The 8511-nt window shown below is 39.9% G+C and overlaps 1 long non-coding RNA gene across 1 annotated transcript; it reads right to left on the bottom strand.

Annotated features, from left to right (window-relative positions):
• Positions 1–1858: 1858 nt before the first annotated feature.
• On the bottom strand, positions 1859–7731 carry LOC120714004. The gene is made up of 4 exons (XR_005691342.1): positions 7469–7731; positions 7252–7364; positions 5568–5641; positions 1859–2004 (listed from the first exon to the last, which is right to left on the bottom strand). It is a non-coding gene; the product is annotated as an uncharacterized LOC120714004 (long non-coding RNA).
• Between the last annotated feature and the right edge of the window lie 780 nt (positions 7732–8511).

Genomic DNA, 8511 nt, shown 5'->3' with positions numbered 1-8511 from the left:
TTATACCAGAGGTGGCGGTGGGTGTGCCTCTGTCTCCTAAATAACTCCCCCTCATTAAGCTGACCTGTGTGTTGTGGTACATTGACCTCATAATATATAGAACGACTGTATCATGTGTAAGTGATGCTCCTTTCTCCCTCCAGAGTGCACAGATGAGCCCTTTGTGAGTAATTTCATGACTTCAACAAAGACGAGCGGGAGAGGAGGGTTAGGTGGAAAAGACATTGGTGTGTATGAAGCTGAAGTGAATGCAGGCGCTGACAGCATGGATGGACTAGTTCAGCCCGTCAACATGATGTCGAAGAAAGTCGACCTTAAAGCCCTGAGGAGCGCGCTCAGTGACGGGTAGGGCTCTGTCTCTGCTCAGCGATCGTTGTTTTCCAAACATGCGCTAACCTTTTTACTCTCTGCTGCTGCTTCCTGTTTCCAGGACCATAAAAACAGACAAAGTGAACCTGCTGGCACTGAAAACGAAGGATAAACTGGCTTTTGTTCACCAGACAATTTACAACTCTTCTCCTGTCACACTTATTAGAAAGTGCACGAGGGATGGGTCCTTGTTAGCCTCCTGCATAAAGATACTGAGTCTGTTTGCAAAGGTGAGTGAATCTCCAAAGGATGAAGACATTCTGGGCTCAGCTTTGTTTTCAGTAACTCATGTTTGAGCTGTATTGGTAATGAATTGATTACTTGTTTGTGAAGAACAAACTGTCCAGAGTGCAGGTGCAGCATGATTTGTCTGTAGTGATTAAAGTGATCGAGTTAATGAATTTGAATCAGGAATTCTTTACGTATTCAGTTCCTCTGTTTGTAAGTTACGTGAATGGTCGGTTCTTCAGCATTTTGGAGAATTTGCCACAGTTCTCCGGCAGATTTAGACTGTTGGTAACTTCTGCCTCATTGTTTAATCAAAACTGATTCTGCGGACATCAGGACTCTGGGAATCCAATCCACTTCCGCAGGACTCCACTAACTTTGTTCCACTTCAGGAACTCAAAGGCTATTTGTGGACATAAACGTCCCTGGCAGGCCTATTTCAAGGCCACATTTGAGGAAGAAACAAGTTCCTGTATAACCCCCCAAAAATAAACTCCTGAGTAGCAGACTGGTTAAAGTCATAAAAATAAGTATTGTGTAAAAATTCAACAACTATGAAGAGCATAATTCTCAAATTACTATTTAGAAAACAGCATCTGCCACAGAGCACGGTTTCCACGGTTTCCTGGTTCCTACACTGCAATGCTAACAAGCAGGCAGAATACCCAGCACTGTAAACCCTGGCACCAGGCCTGACCCGTGGTGTAGCCAGGTCATTTTATTAGAGTGACGTCATTATTTACCGGAGAATGGCACATAAACAGATGCTCTGCAGCAAGAACCATTGTAGACATCATCTGATGGAGCTGTGTGGTCTCCTTCCGTTCCCGGTCCCGTTTTCTGGTTCCCCTGGAGCATAAAGACACACACTCCCAGCTGATTCTCCCTTCTGTGGATTAAGGAATGTATTAGTTCACTGTGACACTGGTGAGCCTGTTTGCCTTGCAGGTCACAACCCATCATCCTCTGTCTTACTTTATCACCCTTCCTTTCTTTCTGGCAAAAGTATGGACGATGGGGGGCAGAGATGTAGGCCCTAGCGCCAATAGCTGGCCCATCTGAATAAGATAGATTCTGTGAATTAAGGTCAGCATGTGAACTACAGTATTATATCATCATCACCAGGCCAATGGGACTCAGTCAGAAAAAAGGTGTATTTATATTGTGTGACACAAAATATGTGTGTGTTTATGCATCTGAATACACACCTGGGCTGAAGTCTTCCACCTCCATGAGCTCGGGCAGACTGAGTTGCATTATCTTGTACTTTTGCACTGGCCAGAATTTTCCTCTGCTGACTTTGACCAGAGTCAGCAGATCTACTTTCTTGATTAGGCTCTCATTATAGATGAGCTCTTTATCTCCCACCTTGTCAATCAGTTTTTTGGCCTCAGCTGCAAACATCTTCTGTGGAGACAATAAAACAAACACAGCTGTTTTCAATTCACTGCATGGATTTCTTAATGGTTAATTTGCAGATTTATCCAAATGCTGCGTCCTGCATCCAGGAAAAGATAGGACGCTGTCTAAGATGCAAATCTAAAAGAATGCAGCCATTTGCAAATCCTTATAACCCAATATTTAATATAAAAGAGTAAAAATAAAGCTATGTTTCTCTGATCGTTACCAAAACATTACAGTATGGAGCCACTCAAAATGCTAAAAGTTCAACATATTAAACACTGAAACTGAGAAATGTTGTGTCTGTGAAAGGTATCTGATTACAGCACGTCACTCAAAACCATCTGAAAAACAGCCACGATTTATAACGATTTAAATATTTCTATTTGTGTCTCTCAAACCTTTAGTGTTCCCGTTCTCTATGACAGTTGTTCTAAAATGTTCCAATTCTTTCGACCATTTCATACAAATAGGAGTTAACCTCCAGTGAACTGTTTTCATCAGCATCAGTATTTTCCTAATCGCCTATTTTATTTATCCACAGTTCACTGAAAACATCAGAATGTTGTGATAGGAAGCTGAAATTATAATCAAATCTAAGTAAATTTATTAACAGGTTCAGTAAGCAAGCTCATTAATCCTGTTTTATACTCTTTACATTGACTCCCAGAAGAGATACCAAGCACTCCACAGCCAGGCTTCAGCCTTATTGAACACTCTGCTGCTCACAGACTCATCGTACCAGATGGAAGCTGGAGGAGAACGCAGCCTTTCAGTCTGTGGCTCCAAGACTGAAACATTTTTGTTTAGTCAGGTTTTTCTGATGTTCACTCTATTCTGCGGCTCAACTTGTTTTTCTATAATATATTATTTTACTCTATTTTGTTGTACAGTGCTTTTTCTGTGTGTTCTAAACAGGGGCGGAGCGTGGGGGTGGCTTACTGGGCTTAAGCCCGGGTCTTTTTGTCAGAAGCCCGGGGTCTTTTGGGGTGTAATTTTTTCATAGTTAGATGCCTGGCTGACAACTGTATAAAACAAAAAGTGCAAGCAATATTCGAAGCACATAGTGCACACTGTGGGAATTTACGACTGTGCGTGAATCCCCCCTGATATTGGTATGATCCGAGCTCAGGCACTAAGCGACTGAGCGAGGGGGCGGGGCAGCTGCTGCCTGTGTGCGCTGTTGGAGAAACGGAGCCAGCCAGACTAAGGAGAGCTTAAGTTTGAGCAGGTACCAAAGCAAATCATTCGTACCTTACAAATAATGTAAATATGACGGTGCATCACGAAAGATTGATATCAAACTGATCACTTGACCAATATTACGTTACTTGCTCTTCAAGTGAATCAACAAATGGCGAAATGAAAAGCCGAACAAATGCTATTTTTTAGAGAGTCTTAGCTTACATGTGTGTTTATTTCATATTTTCAGTTCTTACCCTCCCCGACTAAATCGGTTTCAGTTATGTACTGAAATATAAGAATGGACATTAGAGGCTTCTTTCAAAGAAAAAACTCAGGTAAATGTTATTTTATATATTATGCTTTGTATGTTGTTCAGTATATTTCTATGCAAAACAAGAGGGATTTCAGTACACAGCAGGATATTCACATTTGTAACCAGATATTTACATACACTTTAGGGAGAAAACACAAAACATTTTTACTGTACAACATCAATTTAGAGTAAACTTTTGTTTTAGATAAATATTGAAATATATTTTGAATTAGTTAAATGTCAGAATAAAGAGAGACAGAGCTTCTATTTTTTATCACTTTCATCAAATTTAGGAGTACATATACACTAAGTTTATTGTTAATTAATAAGAAAACTCCAGACGATTCCATCCTGAGCTGAAGAAGCTTCTGATAGGTTAGCAGAGTCCATGTGAGTAAACTGGTGGCACACCTGTGGATGCATATAAGGCAAAACACAGAGCCTGTTTCTGTGACATGGGAACATCAAGAGATATCAACCAAAACACCAGGAAAAGAATTGTGGAGCTCCATAAGTGTGGCTCAGTTTGAATACAATTTGGTGCCATTTGCAATTAAGAAATACAGATAGTTTCTCTCTTTACTCTTAAAGTTAACAAATGTGTTTTTTATATTTATCAATCTAAAAAAAATAAACATTTAGTCTGATTTGATGTTACAATTAAAAAAGTGTTTGTGTTTTGATCTGAAGAGTTTGTAAATATCTGTATATTCGATGATTGTCAGCACAAAGAGAGAGAGAGGAACAGAGAGGGAGAGAGAGGAACAGAGAGGGAGATGGAGAATGAGGACAGAACAGAGATGAACAAGAGCAGGTGAGACAGACATGTTAGTCAAATGGTTGTTTACCAAAAGTATCACCGTATCATAGGTACTCATGTATCTCGTACCTAGTGTTTCTTTTTAGGTTTGTTATTTTTCAAATTCTACATTTATTAAGTTATGCAGGCTTGTTTGCACAACAAGGCTAAATGATTATATAAACTTTTCTCAATCTAAATATTGGACTTTTCTTAGAATTAAAAAAATAAGTGTAGTGCAGGTCTATGATGATTTTTAGTGCTACTGTCATCTAGTTCTGATTCTGGTTCTGTCTTGGTTAAATCCTAAGTAGTCCTGATTTTGAACTGTTGTAGTCCTGTTTTAATTCCGGATCAGTTCTGGGTCTGGTTGAATTGGGGTTTAGTCCTCGTGTCTTGATACAGCCCTGACTTTGTTCTGCCTTGCTGCTTAATTAAAAAACTAGTTTAAGGTGTCCTGCACATGTGATATATATTTTTCCCTATATGAAGTCATTCTTTTTTGAACAAAACTCAAAACAGAGCCAATTAATCTTTCAGTCATTTCTAACCCCCCCCCCCCAAAAAATAAATAAATAAAAATCCCACATGCATACTAACCTTTAGGGCTAAGCCCCGGGTGTTTCTAATGTCTGGCTCCGCCTCTGGTTCTAAAAAGACTTTACTTTCTTAAAAATAGAAATGTATGGTGCTGCATCGATTCCTACAAACACTGAACCCTCTCATTCTCTTCAGCGATGACCTCATGGTGGTGTGATCTGAAGGTTTTCTGTAGTTATTACTAAATTATTTCAATTCTAAATAATTTCTCATCTTATTCAGATATGTACAGTCTGCTCTGAGCAGAGACTTTGTCACTTAATCTGCACATACAAGTGTTTCCTGTGCAGATGTCACACAGCGCTGAAATATCTTCATTATCTCATGTTTAATCTATGGTGAGATAGCTGCATTTTTACAGACACAGAGTTTATAATCAGCTGAACTAGTTTTTAACAAAATACAAGTGTCTCAAATGATGTGTTCACTGATCACACAGCAATCAGGAAACCCATTAGCACTACAGACATAAACAAGCTTAAGCTCAACAGGGATGCACACGCTGATCCTTCAGTAATAAAGCGCTGTTTCACCTGCGCTGCAGGATTACGACTGTAGCTTACAGTGGTGGGCGCAGACACCACTAAAACACCTTGTTGTTTTGGTGTCACTCTGCTGCCTAAAATAACACGAGGTAAGCTGAAACACAGAGCTAGGAAACACTAGTCTTACCGTGCTCGTCCTCAATGCTGATTAAACTGTTGTTTCGCTTTCTCTGCAGCTTCAGGAGTATCAGGGTCCTCGACCTACAGGAAATGAGTAGTGTGGTGTTTTTAACCTCAGTGCCTGCAGAGTTCAACAGCTGAAAGTTACACTTTTCAAAAACAGCTACCCTCAAAGGCTATAAATTTATTATAAATGACACCTTATTGCACTGATCATATAAAAAGCCATGCTAAGAAATCATATAAAAGCCTTGCTATAATCTGCCTGCAGTGGTTCTTTTATCTGTGGCTCTTATCAGGATAAGAGAAAACAGAAGTTATCAACTGAATTCGCCTGCCTGTTGTTTATTAACTGCTGATAATCAGCTGCATATCAAAGAAGTGCACGAGTCTTTTAGAAGGAGGATGCATGGCCTTCACTCAGTGGGTTCTTAAAAAAAGGCTGGGTGTGGAAAATTAGTCACAAAGTTCACAGTTTGGGTGTTCGCGTGAAAAAGGGAACCTGAGTGGTTATATGAAAAAAAAATGTTTCTAAATAAACTTTAAAAACAGGAAGTAAAAAAACCACCAACATAATAGGAAATGCTTGAACACCATTAAACAGTCAGTAACATCCTCTGACTGCACGCTTAACTGCTTATTTCAGAAACGTGGTTTGGGATGTGGCGTCTGATTTCATCATGGATTCTTTGATTAATGAGCTTCCGACTCTTGTTAATGGAGCCGCTCACTAGTACGATGAAGAAAATACTACATTTCAAAGGCCAATTATTAGTATTGTCACTGAATTATTGCATGGTAAATATTTCTGATGATGGACTCATATTGTTTGTCAGCAAACAAATAAGCAACTTAAAACTTTCCTTTGAGGCAAAAAAATAAAGCAAACGAGAAGCTGAGAGCGCAAAGCTCCAGCGGGCAGCATTCACCCTTTAAGGAAACAGTATTCATCTGTTCTCTCTTGTCTTTTTAAACAGACTCTATCAGCGCCTGAATGTAACAAACACAGTTACTGTCTGACTATCGACACCAGGTTACATCAGGATGAACCACATAACATTAACAACATTACACACAAATATCGTGTGGGTGTAGGTGATGGATGATAGGTACTGATTAATAATATTACACTACAGTATATTTCTACCTAAGCAGGAAGCTCATTCTGTTTCTGCTTTCTTTAAACATATATCACATTTAACACATTTTCGAGAAACTTGAAAGAAAGGCGCATGTGCAATGTAAAAGTGAGGTCAGAGGTCAAATGACATGTGACATGATGTTTTAAATGTCTATATAATGACAACACACAGCACACTTGTAAGAATCATAGCCTCTAAGTTCAACAGCTTTTTGTCCACTTTTGTGGGGGGAAAAAAGCAAATTTTAATCAGAATTCATTAAAATCTCACCGTGTTACAGACAGAATGACGGCACACCCACAAACACTACCAAAAAAAACGTTTAGTCTCTATCAAACATTCATCAAATTAAATGATATGATTTTAATTGGTGTCAGAATTGTGTAGAGTCACTGTGTTATTTTCATTTTTTTAACACCTGCACACATCTAAGTATGAAAAGTAGACTACAGGTAACAGAAGATGTCAGCAGGTCTGAATACAATGCTGCGCCAGGCTGACTGAAAGGAAACATGATGGTGAAAATGAATCAATAAAAGGAAAACATACCAGAAGGCAGGCGATGTCCGAGCTTCAGCTAAACTCGAAGCAAACACAGAAAGAATCGGGCAGAAGCAGACACGTCAGGAGCTGCCATCACACTGGACAGTGTTATCATCCATCTGAGATAGAAAGAAGCAGTTATGCAAGTCAAGAGGAGGGAGGGAACTCTGAGCCACAGACGTTTGAGTGTTAGTAACATAGTGTTAAAGTTAGACCCGCTTACCTCAGCTCAGCTCTCCTCTCCCATCTTTACATCCCATCACAAGCTGACACATCCGCTGTGGATGAAGGTGCAGCGTCATTAGCAGATCAGGGATTTTAACCCAGAGTGAGACTTTATTGTGTTGGGAGACTTTAACAGAGTCAGAATGAAGAAACTTTTTCCAAAATACTATCAGCTATCAGCAGATTTTCCTTTTTCCTACAGGAGGCGGTCAGACAGGACGTTACAAAGTCCTCCCCTGTAAGCTGCCAGCTCATGGACTGAGCCGTAAACAGGAAAAAGTGACTCATGTTATTATCAACGATCACATCCGTCCAGCCCTGCGGCTGCTCTGCTTGTTACCAGGGCTGGACTGGGACAAAAAATTGGCCCGGGCATTTTGACTAGAGACCGGCCCCCCAGGTATTATAGGAAAAGCCATAAAGCCTTTGAATGAAAACAGACGCTGTTGTGACAGTGATGTACAGTCTTGTTGGTATATGTATGATTTCTATACATTTTACGTCAGATAAAAACTTTGGTTGTAATCTTCAGATAATTATTTAATAACAGACATTTTAAATGAGAATAAGAACATATTTCTTTGTGCCCCCTTTTCCCTGTTAATGCCCTACCTGGCCCCCCTGGCAACACTTTGCTAGACCCGCCCCTGCACAGTTACCAGCTGTCAGCTACTTAGAAAAGGATCCTGGTGTTATTTGTCTCTCAGAAACAGTTCATAACTTCCCTTTAACTCATCCATGTCACCTAAAAGGTAAACCTGTTTCTCCATCACCTGTTCAGCTCTGATGATCCAGTAAGGACATCTCCTGGTTTCATCTTCATGTTTCCCTCTCACCACATATTCAAACCGACATCATGACCAGCAGCTTTTACAGCTGTGGCTCCAGCAAACATCAGCTGATACTAGAAAGTAATATTAAATAAATTCTAACAACAGCTGATCAAGCTTAAAAGTGCTGCTGTTGTTTAATGCGCAAATGAGCTGCTGTGGCGATCCCTGAAAGGAGCAGAAAGAAGAAGATTAACTAAATATCAGTGAG

This window comes from Simochromis diagramma, unplaced genomic scaffold (genome assembly GCF_900408965.1).
Source record: "Simochromis diagramma unplaced genomic scaffold, fSimDia1.1 OVJJ01000596.1, whole genome shotgun sequence".
NCBI lineage: Eukaryota > Metazoa > Chordata > Actinopteri > Cichliformes > Cichlidae > Simochromis > Simochromis diagramma.
Note: the sequence above shows the minus strand (reverse complement) of the source record. Positions and strands in the feature narration are given on the sequence as shown.